This window comes from Chiloscyllium plagiosum, unplaced genomic scaffold (assembly GCF_037043375.1).
Source record: "Chiloscyllium plagiosum isolate Xiang-an unplaced genomic scaffold, Cpla_swu_hap1 HiC_scaffold_4, whole genome shotgun sequence".
NCBI lineage: Eukaryota > Metazoa > Chordata > Chondrichthyes > Orectolobiformes > Hemiscylliidae > Chiloscyllium > Chiloscyllium plagiosum.
The window spans coordinates 56,421,468-56,447,871 of NW_028270142.1; the positions used below are offsets into that span (position 1 = coordinate 56,421,468).

The 26,404-nt window shown below is 44.5% G+C and overlaps 1 long non-coding RNA gene across 1 annotated transcript in view; it reads left to right on the forward strand.

Moving 5' to 3' along the window:
* LOC122549174 (uncharacterized) overlaps nt 1–24,607 on the forward strand; it is a 232,466-nt gene extending 207,859 nt beyond the window's left edge. The window contains exons 7-8 of the long non-coding RNA XR_015756971.1: nt 4,985–5,411; nt 22,533–24,607. This is a non-coding gene — a long non-coding RNA (uncharacterized LOC122549174). The remainder of the gene's footprint in view (nt 1–4,984; nt 5,412–22,532) is intronic.
* Nucleotides 24,608–26,404: the final 1,797 nt, after the last annotated feature.

The window sequence follows — 26,404 nt, forward strand, 5'->3', positions numbered from 1 at the left end:
CTTCAATTCAGATTTCAGTCATCTTTCTTAATTTCTTTGTTCCTGTTGCATTTGTTTTCTTTAAACTTATCCACGAAGTAATTTAGGGCATTTATTTACGATGAAAAGATCAATGCAAGTTTTGTTATAATGTTATTGGTGCCCACATTACTGATGACGAATGGACAAAAACAAAAATGTACAGTTCACTCATTGAAATCCATTAAGATTGCATCTTTTTGCAATAAGGTCTGTGACGCCACATCATTGCAAAGTTGAATTATTGCAAGTCCATATAAAGCATTTAATCGATAATAATGCAATCTGCAGTGCAGCACTTCTGAGGGTGCAGCCCCCCCCCCCGACAACCTTCTCAAGACTGCAAACGATGTCAAATAATGAGCAGATTTGCCACCACCGGCCACATCCTGAGATGAAAATCAAAACATCTATCAGCAACTTTCCTCATTCACCTTGTGAAACTTCAACTGACCATCCCATCAAGCTAGAACTTGACAGTTGCAATCCAAATTGATGCTGTAGGGCCACTCAGTTCTGGCTTGGTTGACTGAACAAAATATTTGCTTTCTAGAAGTTTCTGTGACTCTTCCCTTGTTCCTCAAATCTTTACTGCAGCAGTGCTCGGATTTTGTCGTTTTTTCTAAAACAATGTTTGTTCACTGATGGGATGTGAGTGTCACTGGCTAGGCCAGTGTTTACTGCATGTCCTTAGTTGCCCTTGACAAGTTGCTGGTGAGCTGCCTTCCTGTACCACTGAAGTCCATGTGCTGTAGGTAAACTGTTAAGGACATTTTATTATGGGGCATACTGGGCCTTAAGATAGCTGTGTTCTCATTAGGTGGTGATGCACTGCAGAAATTCACCAAGGCTTTCTAGACAGCATCTTTCAAAATCAAGACCACTTCCATCTCGAAAAACAAAGGCAGCAGATACATGGATACGTACGGCAGATACAGCACCATCTGCAAAAGCCCCTCCAAGCCACTCGTCATCAAGACTTGGAAATGTATCACTGTTCCTTCAGTGTTGCTGGGTTTTCCTTCCTAACTGCATTGTGAATCCACCTACAACATGTGCACTGCAGCGGTTCAAAAAGGCAGCTCACCACCGCCTTCGGAAAGGCAACAAGGGACGCTCAGTAAATACTGCCCAGCCAACAACGCCCACATTCCTTGAATGAATTTTTTTAAAATGCCCCAGTGTCTTTTATTGTAAATTGATGAATTGGACAGCAGTCATGAAATTTGGAAAAAAATGTTATGAATTTGCATAATTTAAATTTCAGTTGCTCACTTCCTTCAGTTGGGGACTTTTCGACATTTTTTTAAATTCCTTTGCACTTCATTTTTCAGAAGAGTATCTTAATTCACAGTAATATAAAGGTTGCTACGCGATGGATTTCCTTAATACTCATGGTTTCTCATTTCTCTTCTCTGTTGACTGCCATCCCGTCTTGTGAAGGTTAACTTGTTTGTGTTCACCCTGACAGCGTGTGGTAGTTATAGGCATCATCATCCATACTTCTCCAGCTTATTCTTGACACTCTCATACACATTTCACTGGGTAGCACTCCAGAACAGGATGAAAGCAGGGCATTGAGGGCCTATTTCCACTGATTGTCATCATGTCCTCCATTCCCCAAAGGCGAAAAGTATAGTCAGGCTTTTTATGAATGAAATTAGGAAATGTTTCCACGTGCCCTTGTTAGAAGCAGTTTGGAATTGTTAACTTCATATCAGAAATTGATAGACTTTGTGCAGTTCTGGTCATCCTGCCATAAGAAGGATATTTTTAAACTGGAAGGGGTTCAGAAAGATTTACCAGGATGTTGCCAGGGATGGAGGGTTTGAGACACAAAAATAGACTGGAAAGACTGGAATTTTTTTCACTACAATGTAGAAGGTTGAGGGATGACCTTATTGAGGTTTATAAAATCATGAGGGATATAGATAAGGTTAATGACAAGGATCTTTTCCCTCGGGTGAGGGAGTTCAAAACTAGATGGCATATTTTTAAGGTGAGAGGAGAAAGATTTAAAACGGACATGAGGGGGAGTTTTTTTTGTGGTTCGTGTGTAGGCTGAACTGCTAGAGAAAATGGTGGATGTGGGTACAGTTACAACATTTAAAAGACATTTGGATAAGTTCATGAATGGGAAAGGTTTAGAGGAACAGGCAGATGGGGTTAGTTTAGTTTGAAGGGTTGGTCTGAAGGGTCTGTTCTTACACAGGTCAAGAGGTGTGACAAAGGTTGTATGGAGTGGAGCTGACCTGATCTCATTAGTGGTAGACATTTGAGGCGTAAAGGCGTCTACTTCTGCTGCTGTGCTGATACAATTGAAGTGGCCCCAATATTACTACATCTCCGATCAATTCATTATGTCTATAAGTAAGTCCAGATCTCATTGGCTAAAGCTACCTGCAGTAAAGACTTCATCCTCAAGGGAAACATCTAGTCTCTGTTCACGTAAAAGCCTCTTTACATTTTTGTCTTTGCTTTGACAGTTTCTTAATGCTTGCACTTTGCCTCTAGTGTATTTTTGCAGTTATTATGTATAGCCTGTGGAGTTTTTGGTGACCTGTTAATGTTTGTGATTCATCACACTATTGGACTTCTTACACTGAGACGGGGAGTAACGCAATGACTGTTCAGTTGTGGGAAAATGGATAGCTCAGTGTGCTCACTTACAGAGTAGCATTGGCGGTTGGGAGCAGGTTACCCAAATGGGATCGTTGCAGGGAGACGTCAGAGTAAGTCAACATAAATTAATGTACAAGATAAAAGTGACAATGAGAGGAAGCATTTGACTGCCAAAATTCATTTTCTGGATTAGTGGTGCTGGGAGAGCACAGCAGTTCAGGCAGCATCCGAGGAGCAGTAAAATCGACCTTTCGGGCAAAAGCCCTTCCAGCATCTGCAGTCATTGTTTTTACCCTGCCAAAATTCATTACCTTGAATAATAAAGCATTGGTTATCCCTTGCTTATTATTATATATTCAATGGGGTTTATTTTGTCATTTTATCACTGATTAGGGAATAGGTGTTACTGGAAAGTGGGCGGCTGGCACACAGGCATCTCCCTCCTACCGCAGGAAGGAAACCACCACATCTCGAGCCCTGCTAAAAACTGACAAGCCCAGGTACGGCTATCTGATCAAAGAGTCTTGTCTTCCTCCCCCTACTATTTACAACAGTTGAGGTGTGAAGGGAGCGTTCACAACTGTTTAGTAGATGCTGTGTTAAGAGGTTGCTCGCATCTATTCACAAACCATTATTAGTGATTTCGAGAGTATTAGCTGAAAGTTCAGTCACTCCTGTAAATGGGTTCAGGGGTCACATGCTTAATTCCGTTCAGGTAGACAGTGAGCAAGATTTGTGCTGGCCTCTTATTGCAGTGTTCTAGGAGAAAGTGAGGACTGCAGATGCTGGAGATAAGAGCTGAAAATGTGTTGCAGGATAAACGCAGCAGGTCAGGCAGCATCCAAGGAGCAGGAGAATCGACGTTTCGGGCATGAGGAGAGTGTGCCAAGCAGGCTAAGATAAAAGGTAGGGAGGAGGGACTTGGGGGAGAGGGGTTGGAAATGCGATAGGTGGAAGGAGCTTAAGGTGAGGGTGATAGGCCAGAGTGGGGGTGGGGGCGGAGAGGTCAGGAAAAAGATTGCAGGTTAGGAAGGTGGTGCTGAGTTCGTAGGGAGACAAGGTGAGGGGAGGGGGAATGAGGAAACTGGAGAAATCTGAGTTCATCCCTTGTAAAATCATGGGGGATATAGATAAGGTTAATGACAAGGATCTTGTCTTGACAAGGGTTAGGGAGTTCAAAACTAGATGGCATATTTTTAAGGTGAGAGGAGAAAGATTTAAAACCCTCCTTGTGGTTGGAGGGTTCCTAGGTGGAAGATGAGGCGCTCTTCCTCCAGCCGTCGTGTTGCTATGGTTTGGCGGTGGAGGAGGCCAAGGACCTGCATGTCCTTGGTGGAATGGGAGGGGGAGTTGAAGTGTTGAGCCACGGGGTGGTTGGGTTGGTTGGTCCGGGTGTCCCAGAGGTGTTCTCTGAAACGTTCCGCAAGTAGGCGGCCTGTCTCCCTAATATAGTGGAGCCCACATCGGGTGCAGCAGATGCAGTAAATGACGTGTGTGGAGGTGCAGGTGAATTTGTGGCGGATATGGAAGGATCCCTTGGGGCCTTGGAGGGAAGTAAGGGGGTGAGGTGTGGGTGCAAGTTTTGCATTTCTTGTGGTTGCAGGGGAAGGTGCCGGAAGTAGAGGTTGGGTTGGTGGGGGGTGTGGACCTGACAAGGGAGTCACGGAGGGAGTGGTCTTTTCGGAATGCTCATCTTCCGCCTAGGAACCCTCCAACCACAAGGGATGAACTCAGATTTCTCCAGTTTCCTCAATTTCCCCTCCCCCCACCTTGTCTCAGTCCCAACCCTCGAACTCAGCACCACCTTCCTAACCTGCAATCTTCTTCCTGACCTCTCCGCCCCCACCCCCAGTCCTGCCTATCACCCTCACCTTAACCTCCTTCCACCTATCGCATTTCCAATGCCCCTCCTCCAAGTCCCTCCTCCCTTCCTTTTATCTTAGCCTGCTTGGCACGTTCTCCTCATTCCTGAAGAAGGGCTCGTGCCCGAAACATCGATTCTCCTGCTCCTTGGATGCTGCCTGACCTGCTGCGCTTTTCCAGCAACACATTTTCAGCTCTTATTGCAGTGTTCAGCCGAGTGCGACCTGTGAGCCGTGCTGCAAAGCGTTCAATGAACTCCACACGGACAGTCGCCCGTGGATGGAATTGAACCTGGGTCCCTGATACTGTGAGGCAGCAGTGCTAACCACTAAGCCAGCATTCCGCCCATAAAGGTGCCATAACGCCTGTGTTGTCTAAGGTTGAGCTCAGCACGATCTGGAAGCTCAGCCCGGCATGGTCAGCTTGAAGAACTGTAATGCTGAACTTTTTAACTTCTTTATGTTTCTGATTTATTCCTAAGATCCTATACCTTTGTCCCCAAGATGGCACTGTAAGTGGCAACTTTGTAAACTTCTCACTAGACATACAAGAGCACATGTGACAATAAACCTAATCCTGCTACCTGGCACGAAGTCTACACTCAGATGGTGTGATCATGGACCTTTTGCTTTCCACCCCACCCCACGTCCTGTCAGTTTCCTGCCACATCGATCTCTCAGTGTCTATCAGCAGCTTCCCTTTTTTGCCTTAATTCAGACACCAAGGAACTGCAGCCTGCACAGCCGCAGCAGCCTCGGAAGGAAACTCGAGCACGACAGCACGATCCCGAAGAAGATACACAGTCACCCGTTCGCACGCACAGCTGCCAACTGAGATAACTGACGGGAAAACTTCACTAGGCGGTACAGATCCTGAGGTGTGCATGTGGTAAATCACCAAAACTGAAGGTGGGCTGCAGCCAGATCAAGAGAAAGGGCAGTTCATGTGCCAGCTGACGGGTGTGTGAGGTCAGACACGACATCATCAACAGAGCCTCGCGTGAGGATGTCAATGGGACAGATCCAGCCTTCTGTCACTTCTGGGTGGCACGGTGGCACACTGGTTAGCACTGCTGCCTCATAGCGCCAGAGACCCGGGGGTTCAATTCCCGCCTCAGGTAATTGACTGTGGGGAGTTTGCACATTCTCCCCGTGTCTGCGTGGGTTTCCTCCGGGTGCTCCAGTTTCCTCCCACAGTCCAAAAATGTGCAAGTTAGGTGAATTAGCCATACTAAATTGCCCGTAGGGTTAGGTGAAGGGGTAAATGTAGAGGAATGGGTCTGGGTGGGTTGCGCTTCGGTGGGTCGGTGTGGACTTGTTGGGCTGAAAGGCCTGTTTCCACACTGTAAGTAATTTAAGTGTCTAAGTGAAGATGAGGTTCCAGTGTGGTCTGGAGGCAAGGGGAGTGCGCTGGACATAAAGCCCCACTACTAAACTTTTCACAAATAACTCAAATAACAACTTAACTCAAACCACCAAATTTTACCGAATTGTCTCAGTCAGGTTAAAAATGTACACAGTTTGATTTCAGTAACAATAACTACATATTGTAAACAAACTGTTTTTAATCATGGCAAGAAAGAAATCTGAATCACTAACATATAATGCTATAAGATAAGCTGTAGCCCCTTTTTTGAAGAATTCCCACATACACGCTTTCATAAAATCGTAGAATCCCTCTAGTGCCGAAATAGGCTATTGGGCCCATCAGGGCTGCACCAATCCTGTGAAGAGACTCCCACCAAGTCCCACCCCATCTCTATAATCTGGCAAGGGGTTTTTAATAATGGCTCACTAGCTACCTGACAAAGGAGCACTGCTTGGAAAGCTACTGCTTCCAATTAAACCTGTTGAACTATAACCTGGTGTTGTGTGATTTTTAACTTTGTCCACCCCAGTCCAACACCGACACCTCCACATCACACCTAACCTGGACATCCCTGGATACTACAGGGTAATGTTTAGTTCAGCCAATCCACCAAACTTGCACTTTGACCGAAAGAGGGAAACTGGAGCACCCAGAGGAAATCTATGCAGCCAAGGGCACATTGTGCAAACTCCAAAAAGACAGTCACCCAAGGCTGGAATCAAACCTGGGTTCCTGGCACCGTGAGGCACCTGTGTCACTATGCAGCATGATGTCAACTCCATTACAGAGCTGCAGATGCACCATTAGTGCCACATCTAATAGACAATGTCTCAGTTTGCAGTGCAGCATAAGCACTTGCCCCTCAACACTGGAGTGCTGCAGCACAAACTGAGGTCCAAAGCTTCATGTTTGCTGCTGGGCCATTCCAACTGCTGCCCTCATGGGTGTGGTTCTCATTGCTGAAACAGGGCACCCTAGTACCCACAGCAGTCCAGCAATTTACCCTCTGACAGGGTATTATTAGAAGCTGCCCCATGGGATAGGCAGAGGCTCTGTGTGGGGACAAACTGCCACCTTCTCTCACACTGTCCATGCTCCCACCACTGTGCCCACCTTGGCCAAGGCCTACCGCTCTGCTCCCCCCACCCCCAATCCTGCACCTCAGGGATCCAAGCAGTGGGCAGAATGCTTGAGAATGTCAGTAGTCTGAACCACTATGTTCCTGGTGGTAGAATGTCTCCATTTGTCCACCTCTGGTCCTTGGCGATGGTGGAGTCAGTGGGGGGGGGTGTTAGTCATGTTTTCAGGTAGTGTATCCCAATCAGCACAGCCCTCTCCAGCCTGGTTTAAAGGACAGACCATCTAGCTTGTAGGTGAGGCATCTTTCACCCCCTTAAGTTATTGCAAGGTCTGTGCAAGTGTTGAGTTATTTCTGGAGGTGTTATGGTGAGTGAATATGGAACAGTACAGTACAGGCCCTTCGGCCCTTGATGTTGTGCCAGCCTTTAATCCTACTCTAAGGTCAGACTAGCCTTCATTGTACTAATTTGCAAGTGCCTATCCGGGAGTCGCTGAAATGTCCTTAATACATCTGACTCTATCTGAGTGGTTGGTTTTGATAGGAGTGGGTTCTTGCTGCCCTCATACAGCAAAGATGGAGATGTACTCTGGCTTTCTACAGAGAGGCTCCTGGGGAACTGTAGTCACAGAGCCTCTGGGTCTCGGAGCCACCAGCTTCTGGTACTTCTTGGTGGGCCATAGATGGCAGGAGTAACAGGCTGTCATGGCAGCTGCCAGGGTAGCAGCTATTCACCAAGATGGCACCCTGTGCACTGTCACACACCAACTGCAGGTTTCTTGGAGCCCTTTGTGCTTTTGGGGCGCCTCCCTATTGAGAGGTAAGGAACTTTGTGGCCGTGTGCTGCAGTAGATTGCTTCCCACAGCATTGTACATCCCATACCCCAGGCTACTCCATATGCCCACTCATCCTACCTCCCTCTCTCATTAGATAGAAGACAGGGAGCTCTTCTCTCATGCTGCATATAGTCTCTGTCACCTCCAGATGGACAATGCAATTGGAAATGCTTGCGAGCCAACCATCTCCCACCTGGAAAATTGGGTTTGCTGGAAGCTTGAGAGAATACCGACCTTGACAGTATTTGGCTGTATTGATTTTGCCCTCTTATGAGGCTACCCATGCTGATGTAAAGGTGGCATGGGTCTGTGTCCACCTTCCCAGTAGGCCATCTCATTGCGAGCCAGCAGTATGAAGCCTTACTCCCTGAAAACCAGTGTTGGATAGGGAAAGACCCTCCTCCTTCCCTCTTCATACAGTCTCACCTTTCTCTCTGCTTCATTTTCCTCTTCATGATTACAGCTCCTCATAACTGTGGACAGATCAGAGACTGCCTCCACCCTCCCTGTATGAGACCCCCTTCCCTCATCATATTGAACTATTCACCACGATGCCTCTAGAAATAACTCCTCATCACTCCACAAACTTTACAGAGTAGAAGTGGGTGAAGAGTACCTCATTTGCAGGTTAGATGAAAGCTGGAGAGGGAGGAGCCCTTGTTTAGCTGGGATGAATGAAGACAGGGACAAGCCAGCCTAACAAATCAGCTTGGCTAACACAATGATCAACATCTGCCACCCATACACACAGTGTCCCCCATTTGGACACCTTCCCAACAGGACCATCACCCTGGCCAGAAGGACATTCTCCTACTTTGCCGTTTCTGGAGAGCTGCTACCGGCCTCAGTTTTGCAACACCCCTTGCCTTCTGAGAAACGATACACCAAATGCATGCATTCATTCTCCTGTCAATACGGGACAGACTGTAGCTGGATTGGCAAAGTCTCCCATTTTCAGAGAAACAGATGGTATTGTTCTTTTCTCCCCTATCCCCAGTTTCATCTGCTCACTCCAACACCGCATCTGCACAGTAGTTTTGTGAGAGCCTGGAATTGCCCCATCCCTTGCTCGATCCGGCAAAGATTATAAACAAATCCCTATCCCCATCCGACCACCCTCACATAATCCAGGATTGGAACATGTGACACCATTGGAAAGTTGCACCAGTTCAGGTGAGAAATTCAATATCCATGAATCCTGGCTTGACCTAACACTTTCAGGGGCCTGGGATATCCCCTGAAGTTTTGAACAAATTACTGAGAAGCTTGACTTCTTGTTCACAGAAAGCTTCTCTTTGTGGGAGATACAGTATCGCCTTTTCCTGTTGGGTTTGTAATTCCTGTAAAACTGATATCTGAACAACCACTTTTTTAAAATTCCGCCATTGTAAATACAGTTGTTCCTGGCTGGAACCTCCGTTTATCTTTCAGGAACATAATCCTGTTTCAATGCCGATAGCATTCTGCTGTGAGGGGCTGAAGGGGTCTTTTATCTTTGAACTGCAGCCTGAGGTGTACTCGAACCCTTTCTCACAGTGACGCTGCACAAAGGACAGAACAACAGATCAGCTGAGCCTCTGCGTTCCCATTTTCTGAGATCTCAAGGGGCCTGCAGTCAGACTGTGTTTTTGGGAAGGAATGCGAGAGGCTGGGGAGTTGAGACAGTTTGTGTGCCAGTTCACTGCAGGGTAAGGTCATTCATTGGTCCTGCTGTGAGGGACTCCAGTGATGACTTTGCCGGACGGAAACTAATGGGCACAGCTCTCCTGACACTGCCAAGGGAGCACAGAGCAGGAGGCCAGCTCCAACATGACCCATCAACCACCTTTCCACAAGGAGTAATAGATAGGTGGAAGCTCATGGACAGCACACTCCGAAATCTTCAGTATGTGCTCCTATTGGGGGAGAGGACCCAGTGGAGGAACATGAACTGGAGAAATTAGACCTTTAATATGTTATACTCTGACCATTTCACTTAGCTTTTGCCTGTTTTTAATGTTTAAAAACTGTTAAACTGCAGCCCTGCAGCAACTAACAGTCTCATATAAAGCAGAAGGTGACTCCAAGCAATTCTGCACCTCAAAGGATATCTCAAAGCCATTGAGTCATGCAGCACAGAAACAGACCCTTTGGTCCAATCAATCCAGGTGAACTGCATTCCCAAACTAAACCAGTCCCACCTTCCTGTACCTGGCACATGTCCCTCCAAGCCTTTCCTGTTCATGTACTTATACAAATATCTTTTAAACATTGTAACTGTCCCTGCGTCCACCATTTCCTCTGGCAGTCCATTTCACACACGTACCAATTTCTGCATAAAAAAAAGTTGCCCCTCATCTCCGTTTTAAATCTTTACCCTCTTACCTCAAAAATATGCCCCCTACTTTTTAACTTTGCCACCCTAGGGAAAAGATCCCTGCCATTCACCTTATCTATACTCTGAATGATTTTATAAACCTCGATAAGGTCACCCCTCAATCTCCTACACTCCATTAAAAAGAAGTCCCAGCCTTTCCAGTCTATTGTTATATGTCAAACCCTCCAGTGAGGGGTAATGTGAAAAATCCCGCACAGAGTGACAATAAACTAGAAAAATGATTTCATACACCTGGAAAGCCAGAGGGAACTTTGTGTTTCCTAAGTTATGAGCAGAGTGCTAATTTTTTTTGTTAAGGCAAGATTTAAAAAATGAATTTCTGTCGTGCAAATTCCGAGCTTCAATTTTATTACATTGGGGCAGAAAAAAGTGTCATTTACAGTAAATTAAAGGAGATCCTCATGCAACAGAAGTTGGGTAGGAAATTGTAATGGTTAGCGCAGGCACTGAAAATTCAAACAGGCAAGAATGGGGCACAGGGCAAGAGGCTTTGTGACAACAATTCAGACTGTCTGCAAAACTGTGAATTTACTGTGACAGCTACAGCCAGGAAACAACATAAAAGTAATACATCCAATTGCACATATTATTCATTTGAAAATCAGTCTGCACACTGTGCTTCTTTTCTACAAAACATTTGCACACTCCGCTCCATTACTCTCAGATTTTTCATTCACCATTCCTCGCTATTTCCATATCAAAGAATTTCAGCTTTTGATACAGACTGTGCTTTGCAAGTTCTGTGGGCATGATTAAAGGAGTATGTGAAAGCTATTTTTTTTATTATATTTTATTTATGATTTAAGTCCTTAAAAAAACAATTTTATTTCAATCAAGATGGCTCACTTATCTGTTTATTTACCCATTGAGACCATTAAGTTTATTGCTGGGCCTCTACTTCTTCAACATCAAAGAACTCCACAATTGGCCTCAAGCATTCTCGGTTAGGAAGCAAAGAATTGGACTGCTGAATATACTGTTGGAAAGTTTATACATCTTGAGGTGGATATCATTGGGAAGACCTGCAGCTTGTTTTTAATTGGGTGCCCTGCAATTTTGATGTTCTCGTGTTGATTGGCAAGGGAATTGAGGGTTATGGATGGGACAGGCAGGAAAGCAAGCTCAAAGGGCTGAAAGGCCTACATTGTTTTCTATTTTGAATGATCTGATGCTCAATGTTTGTTGTCTGGGCTCTACCTGTGAAGAGTAGGAAAAAGGAGGAAACAGTGAGGATTGAACATGTATGGAATGAGCTGCCAGAGGAAGTGGTGGAGGCTGGTGCAATTGCAACATTTAAAAGGCATTTGGATGGGTATATGAATAGGAAGGGTTTAGAGGGATATGGGCCGGGTGCTGGCAGGTGGGACTAGATTGGGTTGGGATATCTGGTCGGCATGGACGGGTTGGACCGAAGGGTCTGTTTCCATGCTGTACATCTCTATGACTCTATAACTCTATGAAGATGCTGGAGGTCAGAATCAGAGTGTGGCGCTGGAAAAGGCAGCATCCGAGGAGCAGGAGAGTTGATGTTTCCAACATAAGCTCTTCAAGAAGGATGTGGGGTGGTGTGGTCCAAGGGAGCTGAGAGATAAATGGGGCTGGAGTGGGGGGAGCTAGTTGGGAATGCGATTTGTAGATGGAGGTGGTGGGTGGTGGTGAAAGGTCTGAGTGGAGGGTGGAGCGGGTAGGTGGGAAAGAAGATGGACAGATAGGCCAGGTCATGAGGGCGATTCCGAGTTGGAGGGTTGGATCTTGGATAAGCTGGGAGGACGGAAGATGAGGAAACTGGTGAAATCAACATTGATCCTTTGTAGTTGGAGCATTCCAAAGTGGAAAATGAGGCGTTCTTCCTCCAGATGTCGGGTGGTTAGAATCTGATGATGGAGGAGGCCCAGGACCTGCATGTCCTTGGTGGAGTGGGAGTGGGGGTTGAAATTTTTGGCCACAGGGCAGTGGGGTTGGTTAGTGCGCGTGTCCCAGAGATGTTCTCTGAAATGTTCCACAAGTTGGTGACCTGCCTCCCCACTGTAGAGAAGACCACATCAGGAGCAATGAGCACAGTTGATGTGTGTGGAGGTGGAGGAAAATCTCTGCCGGATGCGGAAGGATCCTTTGGGCCCTCGGACAGAGGTGAGGGGAGAGGTATGGGCCCAGGTTTTACAGTTTCTGCAGTGGCAAGGGAAGGTGCCGGGAATGGAGAGTGGTTTGATGGGAGGCATGGACCTGACAAGGGAGTCGCAGAGGGAATGGGGTCTCCGGAATACAGATAGGGGCAGGGAGGGAAATATACCTCTGTGGCTGGATCTGTTTGTAAGTGGCAGAAATGGTGGAGGATGATGTGTTGTATCTGGAGGTTGGTGGGGTGGAAGGTGAGGATCAGGAGGGGTTCTGTCCTTGTTGCGACTGGAGGGGTGGGGTTCAAGGGCGGAGATGCGGGAAGTAGAGGAGATGCTCTGGAATGTATTGTTGACCACGTGGGAGGGGAACTTGCGGTCCTTGAAGAAGGAGGCCATTTGGGACATTCAGTGGTGGAATTGAGTCCAGATGCAGCAGAGGTGGACGAACTGGGAATAAGGGATAGTATTTTTGCAGGGGGTAGGGTGGGAGGAGGTGTACAAACTGCAGTGACAACCAAGCTTCAGGATAGAAGGTGATAAGGAAGAACTGGCTAAGTATGAAGCACCTTTAATCTATTATTCGGAGGGTTATGAATATCCCTAATGCACGTTTACCATATCTGTTAAGTATTCTACTCTATTTCAGTGCAGTTATAATTAGTGTATTTGTGGACAAAATGAAGATGCTGCACTTTGTGGGGGCAGTGGACTACTCACACTCATACAGTTTTAGCACTGAAACACCACACAGCACCAGAACAGGCCCTTTGGCTCATTATGTCTATGCTGACTAACAAGCACCAAGTTACCCTAATCCCATTTACATTCACTTGGTCAATAGCCTATTATGCCCTGCCATTTTAAATCCTTTTCCAGCTACTTCTTTAATGTTATGAGAGTACCTACCTCTGCTACCCTCTCAGGCACTACATTCCATATTGCTACCATCCTCTGGGTGATTTTTTTTCTTTGATCTCCTGTAAACTACTTACACCTCACCTTAAGCTTATTCTGTCTGCCTTGGGGAAGATATTCTCACGATCTACTCGGTCTATGCTTCTCATAAGCCTCAATCAGGTCCCCCACCAGCTTTCTCTGGAAATTAAACCCAGCCAATCCAGTCTCTTCCCATAACTGAGACCTTTCATCCCAGAAGACATCCTGGTAACTCTCCTCTACACCCTCTCCAGTGTAATCATATCCTTCCAGTAGTATGATGACCAGGGCTGTACTCAATATTCTATCTCGTGGCCTAACCAATGTTTTCTAAAGTTGTAACAAGACTATCTTGCTCCGACGTTCTGCAGTCCTGAAGAAAATGGAGACAAGTGCCTTGTTCACTACCCTGTCTACCCTGACACCTTCAAGGATCTATGGACTTGCACTCCAAGGTTCCTTTGTTCCTCAGTACTCCCTAGGGACCTACCATTTATTGTATATATTCTTCCCTTATCAGACCTCTCAAATGCATCACCTCACACTTACCAGGATTAAATTCCATCTGCCATTGGTCTACCCAATTTATCAGTTGATCAATATCAGATTGGAGCCTGAGATCATCCTCACTATCAAAAACCACCATCAATTTTCATGTCATCTGCAAACTTACTAATTAAACTTGCTACATTCATATCCAGTTCAGTAATGTGCGTAGCAAATAGCAAGGGTCCCAGCACCAAACCCATGGTACACCATTGGATACAGGCTTCTAATTATAAAAACAAGCCTCCTTCATCATCCTTTTGCCTCCTATTTGTAAGCCAATTTTCCCAACTTGCCTTGGATTCCATGGGCTCTTATCCCTATAGGACCTTGTCAAAAGCCTTACTGAAGCCCATGTAAACCACATCAACTGCACTACCTTCATCAATGTATTTAGTAACCTTTTAAATTAGTCAGACAGGCTCTTTCTCAAACAAATCCATGCTGACTTTCCCTGATCAGTCCTTGCCTTTCCAAGTGTTGAATAACCCTATTCTTCAGAATTGTTTGCAATAATGTCCCTGCCACTGACATCAGACTAACTGGTCTGTAATCACTTGGCCTATTCCTGCTGCTGTTTTTGAAGAAATGAACTACGTTAGTTATCCTCTAGGAAGGACCGCCGGCTAGAAGCCATGTTGCTCAGTGCAAGCCTGCCTTGTTCCACAAAACCCAACTCCATCACTCCCCACAGCACCAGAGCACATGAGTGAAGACTGCCAGAACCGCAAGAGGCCCAAGAACAATCGTGGCTGCTCCAGAAAGATATAAGTGGTGTGGGAAGGGACCCTAGAGAGGGGAGTGGGAGATAGGAAGAAGTGGCTGCATTCTGTTGGGTAGGTGGTGTAGAAGGAAGGGTTGTTGCTTGTAGGGCAATGCCCATGCCCAAAAAAATGCCCCCATGTCCTTCCTGCCTCTTCTGATGTAGGGCACAAATGTAAGCCATTCCCAACTGATCATCCCCTCAACCAAAGTTCTTTCATGGGCAGCACATATCATGCAGGTTAGAAAGCTTGGTAGCAAGCCGAAAGACCCTTTATGGCTCATTTGAATGTGGCGGGTGGGCTGCCAAAGAATGGCCTCTTCAAAGAGATAGCAGAGAGCTGCTAAACTAATGAGAACCATCACCTAATATTAGTCACTTCCTATGTGAGGAGTGGTATAAGGAGGGAATATTGGATAGGAACTGATGGACTCACATTGATTTTTTTAAAAAATCTGACAATAATGAAGTTGTAATAATCATTCTGCAAAACATCTACAAGAATCTGAACAGAGAGCACTGAAACTAGGCTCATTATAAACTTGCTATCGGCCTCTTTTGCCATGACAACTTGCAGATTAATTTACTTTGATTCGTAATGGGGATGATCTGATCACTTGACATTTTTGCACTAAGCAGTCACACCTTGCTGTGGTGGGGTTTCCATTGCCTGGGGGAGATAGTCTTATGAAAGTCGCCCAGGCTTGGCATGTGAGTTGAGATATGAAATGTTTATTTGTGATTGATGTTTCACAACTGAAAAGCAAGGGAATTCTCAATTTGCCAATGATGGCGGAAATATGATATTTCTGGGAAAGGTTCTAATATTTATGCGAGTCTTTATAAAATTTTGAGAGGCCTGGATTTTTTCAGCCTTCTGAATTAAGTTACAAGGAGTTGGTGGGGGTAGGGGGTGGGAAAAGAAAAGGAGCAGGATGGGCCACCACCAGGTCTCACCATCCATTGCCCTCACCTCCACCCTGCTTCAAACACCCCATCCTTGCTGGGGCCACCCTGATTGGCCTGTCACCCCCAGATTCTACTTTTACTGGTTGTGAGCAGAGCATCCTTCCATGACATCCTGTTCATCCAGGCGCTGTCCCAGATACGGCCACTGTGTCTTGTGGCGCTACTGTGCAAACAGCCTTCCAAATGTCTTTAAAGTGATGGCAGCCAGTCATTTACCTGGGAATTGTAAAATGTGGTCAAGTGTCCCACAAACAGCTGAGTTGACATTACCTCAACGCGATCTGGCAACTGCTGGGTCTCCCCGAAATGAGCATGAACTCAGCCTGTAATTACTACAAAATGCAAGAAAAACGAATGTGTTTTTGTCGACTGGGTCTGTAAACTGAGTATCCCTTTCTGTGTTAGTGTTTGCCGAATACTCTTGGAGAACCTGTTTCCCAAGTGTTTATGTATTCAGTAAATTATCTCATGAAACAGCATTATACAAAACAGAAGACCTAGGAAGGGGATCATGTCTCATACATGAGGCACACATTTGAACGATCCTTTATGTTTTGTGACTTTTTGAAGTACAGGTCGTTCTGCTATAAAACAAGTTACATAGAACATCGAATGTTACAGCACAGTACAGGCCCTTCGGCCCTCGATGTTGCACCGACCTGCAAAATTAGTCTGATGCCCATCTAACCTACACTGTTCCATTATTATCCATATGTATGTCCAATGCCTGTTTAAATGCGCTTAACGTCGGCGAGTCTACTACTGTTGCAGGCAGGCCGTTCCATGCCCCTACTAATCTCTGAGTAAAGAAACTACCCCTGATATCTGTCTTAAATCTATCACCCCTCAATTTAAAGCTATGTCCTTCACCATCTGAGGAAAAAGGCTGTCACTGTCCACCCTGTCTAACCCTCTGATTATCTTATACATCTCGATTAAGTCACCTCTCAACCATCTTCTCTCCAACGAAAACAGCCTCAGTCCCCTCAGCCTTTCCTCATAAGACCTTCCTTCCAAATCAGGCAACATCCTAGTAAATCTCCTCTGAACCCTTTCCACAGCTTCCACATCCTTCCTACAATACAGTGGCCAGAACTGCATTCAATACTCCAGGTGCAGTGTCTAGTGCAGCTGAAGCATGACCTCATGGCTCTGAAACTCAATTCCCCTACCAATAAACACCAACACACCATATGCCTTCTTAACAACCCTATCAACCTGGGTGGCAGCTTTCAGGGATTAATACACCTGGACACCGAGTTCATCTACACTGCCAAGAATTTTACCATTAGACCCGTATTCTGCATTCCTGTTACTTCTTCCGAAGTGAACTACCTCACACTTATCCACATTAAACTCCATTTGCAGCTTCTCAGCCCAGCTCTGCATCTTATCTATGTCCCTCTGTAACCCACAATGTCCTTCAGCACTATCCACAACTCTGCCGACCTTAGTGTCATCTGCAAATTTACTAACCCATCCTTCTGCGCCCACCTCCAGATCATTTATAAAAATGACAAACAGCAATGGACCCAAAACAGATCCTTGCTGCACACCACTGATAACTGAGCTCCAGGATGAACATTTCCCATCAACCACCACCCTCTGGCTTGTTTCAGCTAGCCAATTTCTGATCCAAACTGTTAAGTCACCTTCAATCCTGAAACTCATTATTTTGTGCAATAGCCTACCGTGTGGAACCTTATCAAACACCTTATTGAAATGTCATCAGCGCGAATTTGCTAAAACGCGTTTGACGAATTGTGGACATTGTTTGGATAATGCGAACTTCCTACTGAACAGGTATAGCGATTTTCTATTAGTGATCCTGCCTAGCGTGATTTTCTATAGCATGAGGTTGCAGTGTAACACAGTTGTCATGTTAGAGCAGAATGACCTATCGGAGTGATTGTATAATTCCTTGTGACTGTCTGGGCATGTCCATTTGTAAGTCACATTTTACATCCTTGTTCCCTGGCCCCCTGACATTCTCCGCTGGTTAGTGAAAAACAAAGAGATACAATCGGAAAATTCTAGGCAGGACTTGTTTCTTAAAACCATGAGTCAAATTATTTTCTTTTAAAAAATCCATAGCGTCATGTGAATCCAGTGGCAGTGGTAGAGATGGTGACGGAGTCAATACTGAGATGTTATTTCCATCCCACACTGGTTGGAGAGTATAGAACTAAGGGTTAAGATCTCAGTATAAAAGGCTGATTATTTAAGACTGAGATAAGTAGAAAGATCTTCACTCAAAAAGGTGGCAGATCCTTGGAATTCATCCCCCAGAGGGATTGTGGATGCTCGGGTGTTATTTTCAAGACAGAGAACATCAAGAGCAGCAGAATTGCCTCAAACACGATCTTCAACCACAAAGAGGATTGATGGGGGCAGAGCAGTAGACATGATCTATTTGGACTTAATGGGAAACTTTCCCCATGGGAAACTGATTAGCAAGGTTAGATCTCACGAAGTACAAGGAGAACTAGCCATTTGGATACAAAACTGGCTCAAAGATAGAAGACAGAGGGTGGTGGTGGAGGGTGCTTTTCAGACTGGAGGCCTGTGAATAGTGAAGTGTCACCAGGATCGGTGCTGGGCCCTCTACTTTTCATCATTTATATAAATGATTTGGATGTGAGCATAAGAAGTACAGTTAGTAAGTTTGCAGATGACACCAAAATTGGAGGTGTAGTGGACAGCAAAGAAGATTACCTCAGATTACAATAGGATCTTGACCAGATGGGCCAATGGGTTGAGGAGTGGCAGATGGAGTTTAATTTAAATTTAAAAAGGGGACATGAGATAGCTTTGGCAAATAGAATTAAGGAGAATCCAAAGGGTTTTTACAAATACATTAAGAACAAAAGGGTAACTAGGGAGAGAATAGGGCCCCTCAAAGATCAGCAAGGCGGCCTTTGTGTGGAGCCGCAGAAATTGGGGAGATACTAAATGAGCATTTTGCATCAGTATTTATTGTGAAAAAGGATATGGAAGATATAGACTAGGGAAACAGATGGTGACATCTTGCAAAATGTCCAGATTACAGAGGAGGAAGTGCTGGATGTCTTGAAATGGGTAAAGGTGGATAAATCCCCAGGACCTGATCAGGTGTACCTGAGAACTCTGTGGGAAGCTAGTGAAGTGATTGCTGGGCCTCTTGCTGAGATATTTGTATCATCAATAGTCACAGGTGACGTGCTGGAAGATTGGAGGTTGGCAAATGTGGTGCTACTGTTTAAGAAGGGCGGTAAAGACAAGCCAGGGAACTATAGACCAGTGAGCCTGACCTCGGTGGTGGGCAAGTTGTTGGAGAGAATCCTGAGGGACAGGATGTACATGTATTTGGAAAGGCAAGGACTGATTCGGGATAGTCAACATGGCTTTGTGCGTGGGAAATCATGTCTCGCAAACTTGATTCAGTTTTTTGAAGAAGTAACAAAGAAGATTGATGAGGGTAGAGCGGTAGATTTGATCTATATGGATTTCAGTAAGGCATTCGACAAGGCTCTCCATGGGAGACTGATTAGAAGGTTAGATCTCATGGAATACAGGGAGAACTAGCCATTTGGATACAGAACTGGCTCAAAGGTAGTAGACAGAGGGTGGTGGTGGAGGGTCGTTTTTCAGACTGGAGGCCTGTGACCAGTGGAGTGCCACAAGGATCAGTGTTGGGTCCTCTACTTTTTGTCATTTATATAAATGATTTGGATGCAAGCATAAGAGGTACAGTTAGTAAGTTTGCAGATGACACCAAAGTTGGAGGTGTAGTGGACAGCGAAGAGAGTTACCTCAGATTACAACAGGATCTGGACCAGATGGGTAAATGGGCTGAAAAGTGGCAAATGGAGTTTAATTCAGATAAATGCGTGGTGCTGCATTTTGGGAAAGCAAATCTTAGCTGGACTTATACACTTAATGGTAAGGTCATAGGGAGTGTTGCTGAACAAAGAAATCTTGGAATGCAGGTTCATAGCTCCTTGAAAGTGGAGTCGCAGGTAGATAGGATAGTGAAGAAGGCGTTTGGTATGTTTTCCTTTATTGGTCAGAGCATTGAGTACAGGAGTTGGGAGGTCATGTTGTGGCTGTAGAGGACGTTGGTTAGGCCACTGTTGGAATATTGCATGCAATTCTGGTCTTGAAAGGATTCAGAAATGATTTACAAGGATGTTGCCAGGGTTGGAGGATCTGAGCTATAGAGAGAGGCTGAACACGCTGGGGCTGTTTGCTCTGGAGCGTCAGCCGCTGAGGGGTGACCTTATAGAGGTTTACAAAATTATGAGGGGCTTGGATAAGATAAATAGACAAAGTATTTTCGCTGGGGTGGGGGAGTCCAGAACTAGAGGGCAGAGGTTTAGGGTGAGAGGGGAAAGTTATGAAAGGGACCTAAGGGGTAACTTTTTCCACACAGGTGGTGGTACATGCATGGAGTGAGCTGCCAGAGGAAGTGGTGGAGTGTCGTAGAATTGCAACATTTAAAAGACATCTGGATGGGTATATGAATAGGAAGGGTTTGGAGGGATGTGGGCCAGGTGCTGGCAGGTGGGACTATATTAGGTTGGGATATCTGGTCAGCATGGATGAGTTGGACTGAAGGATGCATTCTGTACATCTCTGACTATAACTCTATGACAGAGACCAACAGATTTTTGGACATTAAGTTGAGAGAGCTGGGAACAAAGAACTGAGGCAGGAGATTGACCACAACCGTATCGAATGGCAGAGCAGACAGGAGTGGCCATTGCTTTTCCAATTTACATTTTCATTCAGGGGCTCAAACACTCAGCTGTTTTCCTACGGAAACTTCTAATCTGGAACTGCAGCATGGGAAGCCAGACTGAGATGGGGTTTCACAGGCACCACAGGAGACTCAACACTCCAGCAGAGTGGAATAGCACTTTTTCTTTGCTAAATTGAATTCATAGGCCTGATCTTTGGCCTGGAGTAAAGGACCTTGCCAGCCAGCCTGGAGTGTAACTGCGCAGTTGGTTTTGTTGCCTTGAGGTTGCGCAAAGCAATTACTTGCAATTTTTCTCAGATGACCTTGGACATTGTGTACTGCAAATGGAGATCTGATGACATGCTTTTTATAGAATGTAGTTTCGATCGAATAGTTTATTTATTCTCTAGATGATATATAAATGTAGGGGAATTATGTACTCCTATGATTGTTTAAATGAGTTTCTTATTGAATTACATTAATAATTTTAAAGTTGCTTTTATATCCATGTAATTACATTCAGCCATTTCTATCTTGTTTATCACATATCATTTACAATTGTGTTAAATGCATATGATTCAATCCTGAGTGACTGAAATGACCAAATCAAAGTATATGCACCAATTAAAAGAGTGTATCATCATTTATTCTACTGGTCCCATGAATTTGCATCTGTAATTTTCAAAGTGCTGCATCGAAGTGTAGGGCTAATTGATGACAAAGACATTTACACAGCATCTTTCATGATCTTAAAGCTTCAAAAAGTGTTTTCCAGCCCATTAACTACTTTTAAAGTGTGATTGATGTGAGATTATAATGTGAGATTGGCAGCACCCAACCTGCACTCAGCAAGCTCTCACGAACATCATTGTAATAATAACCAAAGAATTGTTTTCATTAAATTGGTTGAGCAATTAAATTTTGGCTCAGACACTGGGGAGGACCTCCATTGCTATTCATCAAGTGTCAACGGGTCTTTTGTATTCATTTAGAAGGACATGGGCAGCAAATACATTGGAACACCACACCTACAGGTTCTGCTCCAAGCCACTCACCATCCTGACTTATATCACCGTTCCTTCAGTGTTGCTGTGTCAAAATCCTGGACCTTGTCCCCTAACAGTATTGTGGCAATTTCTAAAGCCCAAGGACAGCAAGAGTTCAAGGAGGCAGCTCACCATCACCTCTCGCTGTGGTGATATAGTGATTAGCACTACAGCCTCACAGCACCAGGGAGCCAGGTTTGTCTCCACATTTGTGGGACTGTGCAGAGTATGCTCGCTCGCCCTGCGTCTTTGCAGGAAACTTCTAATCTGGAACTGCAGCATGGGAAGCCAGACTGAGATGGGGTTTCACAGGCACCACAGGAGACTCAACACTCCGGCAGAGTGGAATAGCACTTTTTCTTTCCTAAATTGAATTCATAGGCCTGATCTTTGGCCTGGAGTAAAGGACCTTGCCAGCCAGCCTGGAGTGTAACTGCGCAGTTGGTTTTGTTGCCTTGAGATTGCGCAAAGCAATTACTTGCAATTTTTCTCAGATGGCCTTGGACAGCTGCTTCAGTTTCCTCCCACAGTCCAAAGATATGCAGATTAGGTGGATTGGTCATGCTAAATTGTCCATAGTGTCCAGGGATGTGCATTAACCATGGTTAATGTGGGTTTAGGGTAGCTCTGGGTCAGATGGTCTTTGGTGAGTCAGTGCCAACTCAATAGGCCAAATGGCCTCTATATGCACTGGAGAGATTCTATAATTCTAAGATTCTCCAGGACAATTAAAGATCACCCAGGCCAGCATTTTACAACCTATGACACACACATCACATGAACAACTAACTTTCAGTGTAACTTACTAACTTCAGTGACAGTCAGCAAACTTTTACTGTAACTTACTAAACTCAATGCAATTCGACTAACTTTCAGTGTAACTCTACCAACCGCAGTGACAATCAACTAACCTGAGAGGGCAGATGAACATCTCATGCGAAAGACTGTGCATCTGGCAGTGCTGCACTCCCTCAGGCACTGCATTGCAGCTTCAGTCTGGATTGAGTGCAATAAGACTGCCTGATTTGGTTATGGGCAGTGCATTCTGATAGCTTTGGAAATGGGAGAAATCAGGCCAGTTTCAGCATCATTCATTCCTCAGTATGGTTTACCTTATGTTCTGTCAGTACAAATCTTTTTAACTTGCTGCTAAAAGCCCAAATGCCAATGCTTGGTAATGCTTAGAAACAGAGCCACAAAATGGTAAAGTACATTTCCAGACTTTCTACAATGTACATCACTGCTTGTAGTAAATGTCTCTTTTTTTTTAAGGTTATTCCTGTCTGTATTGATGCACTTGATCTAAAGAGAAGACTTGTGGAATGCTACTATCACATCGGAAAGCTACTGCTGCTGCAGTTTCACAATCTTCATCTCGATGAAAATGCAAGGTCCACAGTTTTCCAACCTAGCTGGGATCGTTTTGAAACTGTATTGTTCTATATCCTTTCCCCATCTATTCTGCACAGCAAACTGCTCAGGAAGATGGAAGAGACAAAGCAATTGCAAAACTTTTGCTGTTCTTCATCCGCTGCTCTAGGTCATCTGAAATAAAGCCTGGTTCTCTTAGCCATAAATTACCTTTCCATCTTCCCTGTGAATGAGTGTCCGACCTGACATGTAGAGAGTCCTTGACACTGATCCAGCTCCCTTAAAGCCAGCTCTCGGAGTGAACAGAACGTCTGACATTCCTGTTTATATCTGTCAGCCAGGTCTCCCTGATTGGACCCGATTAACAGCCCCAGTCAGAGAACTCATATTATGTGGCATCCACCTGGTTGACCTTGTTACAATCACTACAATAAATAACAACCTAACTGTGCTTTATACAATGCGTAAACATGTTCTTATTTAGGAAGAAATACAATCATCTCTGAGTACTGTTTACTTCTGTAAACATAGGTCTTCAGAAAATCAACAACATAGAATTTTGCAACTTGTGTTTTCAATCTACTGAGACAATGATGAATTGATATAACATTAGAATGTTTTTGGCAGATCGCATGTTGTGAAATGCAAAGTGATAGCAGAGGGACCACCTTTCTTTCCATCATGTGTTTGACCAGTTCTTACTTTCTGCCACAGAGATGTGTGAGAGGGACTTGCAGGTTGATATACAACCATGTTTTGTACACACCTTCGTTGGCCATCAAGTCCTGAATTGGGACCTGTACATGGAACTTCTGATTCAGAAACAGAATGCTGCCCTCCGTGCCACAAAACATCCTATGGACTTCAGTATAACTCCGTCAGTCATTGACAGTTTATAAATCCCACTGACAGTACACTTTCAGTGTAGCTTATTAACCTCAATGACAATCAGCTAACTTTCAGTGAAATTTACTAATCTCATTGATAAGAAAGTGAGGTCTGCAGATGCTGGAGATCAGAGCTGAAAATGTGTTGCTGGAAAAGCTTTTCCAGCAACACATTTTCAGCTCTAATCTCATTGATAGTCAATTAACTTTCAGTGTAACCTATTAACCTCAATGACAACCTCAATGACTAACTTTCAGTGAAACTTACCAACCTCAGTGGCATTCAATTAACTTTCAGTGTAACTTACTAACTTCAGTGACAATTCATTAACTTTGAGTGTAACTTACTAACCTCAATGACAACTGACTAACTTTCAGTGAAACTTACTGACCTCAGTGACAGTCGGCAAACTTTTACTGTAACTTACTAAATTCAATGCGGTTCGACTAACTTTCAGTGTAACTCTACCAACCTCAGTGACAATCAACTAACTTAGGTAGAGCCTAGGTGGTCTTCAGCTGCAGTCCGATGTTAGGTACAGCAATCTTATTACCAGACTATCAATCTCAGTAATCACCACCAACTTCAGCAGAAACTGACCCACCAGCAATAGTTTACTAGTTGCAAAAAGACTTTACCAACGCCATTGTAAAACTTGAGCGAGATAAATGACAAAGAGGAAAAGTCATTGAAAACATACATGAAACAGCTATGTTTTTAATACAACGCTTATGTCTTGGCAGCACAGTTGTTCAGCATCAGCAAAAGATTTTACATTAACTAAGTGAATCCAAATTAATAAAAGTTTGTTTTTAGCTATTTTTTTAACGCTGGATAAATGCATTTGTTGCAGGAGAGGGATGAACTCTGAAGCATAAAATTTGAGAACTATTCTATGTATGGCAACATGAGTTTGTTTCAATCCTGTAAAACATTGTAACAAGATTGGTTGAATTTCCTGCAGGTTGGAACCCCTTCCTCTAAAGCCAGCCCACTGCTTCCTGAAGGTGCTCACACTTATGAATGTACAGTCAAATGGGTACCAGCAGTTGGTGACATGCTATGAATAAATTTGACTTAAATGGTTATTGGGGATTTGCATGTTTTTCTCTCTTCAATGAGTTACAAATCATTAAACTACGATACCTTGTTCTAATTTGACATACTTATATGCATACACATAACTGAATGAGTGAGTTTGTTTGAAAGGGGAGGTTGTGCTTATCCCTCATTATACAAAAATGAAGTGAAGATGCAGCTAACACTGAGCTGTTCAGGTTATGCTTTACAGAGAAATCAGCAGAGAGTTTGATTCATCGTCATTTCATTCCATTTTGGCCTATGCTGACTGAAATGCTGATCGACTCTCTTGGAAGTATGCGCCATTGGCACTTGTGTTCGGCTTTTTAAAAGCATTACTGTGGCAATACTGTCACAGAAGTGTAGACATTCCACTGGGTACTTCTGACACAATTAGCAAACTTCCCTCCTTTGAAGATACTGACGGTTCATTCCATTGCAAATCCAAAGGATTGAACAGCTCCTCGACACCATTTATGACTGACTCGTTTCTTAAGTTTGCATCCACAAATGCTTCTCAGTTAGCTGTCTGGGGCATGCTTAATCCTCTCTGTACCTGATATGTATTTAGATGTTATGACAGCAGGGAACACTGGACAGAGGTCAGCATTGGAAACTAGGGTTGATTTTATTTTTCACTCAAATGTAACACTTTCAGCAACATTTACACTAAAATTACCTAACACAGACAAGGGATCAAAACCAAGCCACTCTGGTTGTACAGCTCAGAGCTGTAATAGATAGCAGAGATGCCCATTCTGTTTTTAAAAACATATATTCTCCTGCCAAGGGTATCTCATTCTGAATTTTGCTTTGCACCAACTGGATTGGGCTTTAGTTTTCGTTATAGACCTGTCTCCACTCATAATACAGTCCAATGGTTGTACATTTAATTGAGACACAGCTGGATATTCCAAGCCATTGCATTCTCCAGTTTTCCCACCACCGTATCGACAAAGCGAAAGCCTATGCTGTAGTAGCAGCTAATTCTCAAGGGGCAGGTAGACGAGCAGCATTCTCAATTCTGTTTTGGACACCAAGCGAGTTGAGCATTGCTTTAATTACAGTACACAATACGAGGCTCTTTTCCTCAAGCAAGGTTTACAAATGGCAAAGTTATCCATGCAATGATCTAGACGGTACGATTGCATTGGTTAACACTGCTGGCTCACAGCACCAGGGACCTGGGTTCAATTCCATGCTTCGGTGACTGTCTGGAGTTTGCACATTCTCCCCGTGTTTGCGTGGCTTTCCTCTGAGTGCTTAGGTTTCCTCCCACAGTCCAAAGATGTGCAGGTTAGGTTGTCTGGTCATGTTAAATTACCCATAGTGTCCAGGGTTGAGAGGATTAGCAATGGAAGCAATGCAGGATTACAGGGAATAGGCAGGGATGGGTCTGGTAGGGAAGCACTTCAGAGGATCGGTATGGACTCGATGGCCACGAGGCCTGCTTCTGCACTGCCAGTGCACTGTGAACTGCCAATCCAAAGGATCTACATGAAGGGCATTAACACCATTTTAAAATAAAATGTTTTTTGTTTCCTTTTGCTATTGGTTAGCTGCTGGTGATTCAGTGGATCTGATACGCACTTGCCAATCTACCTAAATCACCACATCAAAAGTGACTTATCGTTTACAAAAATTCATAATGTCAAGCTTGGAAAATTGCTCACGTTCTTGTGGAACAGGTTTCGGGGCAGGTGTTAACACTGTGACCATATAGTGTGGGTGACACTGAGTCGCAGCCCAGTATACACCCCTTGCCTTCCGTATTTCCATTGAAGCCCAAGATTGACTTTCATTTT